General features: G+C 49.4%; 1 non-coding gene across 1 annotated transcript; it reads left to right on the top strand.

Moving 5' to 3' along the window:
• Positions 1–308: 308 nt before the first annotated feature.
• Positions 309–381, top strand: TRNAE-UUC (transfer RNA glutamic acid (anticodon UUC)). Its single transcript has one exon. It is a non-coding gene; the product is annotated as a tRNA-Glu (tRNA).
• The last annotated feature ends 208 nt before the right edge of the window (positions 382–589 follow it).

Below are 589 nucleotides of genomic sequence, written 5' to 3'. Positions count from 1 at the left end.
ACTTACCTTTGCCAAGGGTCCGAATGATTACTTCCTTCTTGAATTCATTTTAATCTGTGGTACTCCCACAGCCAGTACCATCCTTGGATCTAGGGTAGTGGGGCCCCGGCTCTGTGCCCCTCATTTCAGAGAGCCCCATGGCAAGTCATGAAAACACACTTATTAACAAGCACATAAGCACCTCTTGGCTTAGGATCAGCTAGTGGGCACTGGCATAGGCTGGCCTGTGACCTTGAATATCCACTCCCAAGACTGACTGGTGTTTAGGAAACCCGTGGCCTTCAAACAAAAGGAGCCCAGAGGGGAATTCCCTGGTGGTCCAGTGGTTAGGACTCTGTGCTTTCATTGCTGAGGGCCTGGGTTCAAGCCCTGGTCAGGGAACTAAGATCCCATAAGCCTCAAGGCCAAAAAATAAAAAGGTGACCAGAGCCATATGCTGTGGAGATTTGTGGGTTGGGCTGCTGAAGACTCCAGAGGTAGAGAGCGTTTCAGAACGTGAGGAGGAAGGTTTGAAGGACTGAAGCGCTTGGTAAGAGAAAGGACGTTGTCACTGAATATCACATGAGTATAACCCATTGCCCTAGTGATT

Source organism: Dama dama, chromosome X (genome assembly GCF_033118175.1).
Source record: "Dama dama isolate Ldn47 chromosome X, ASM3311817v1, whole genome shotgun sequence".
In the NCBI taxonomy this organism is placed as follows: domain Eukaryota; kingdom Metazoa; phylum Chordata; class Mammalia; order Artiodactyla; family Cervidae; genus Dama; species Dama dama.
Note: the sequence above shows the minus strand (reverse complement) of the source record. Positions and strands in the feature narration are given on the sequence as shown.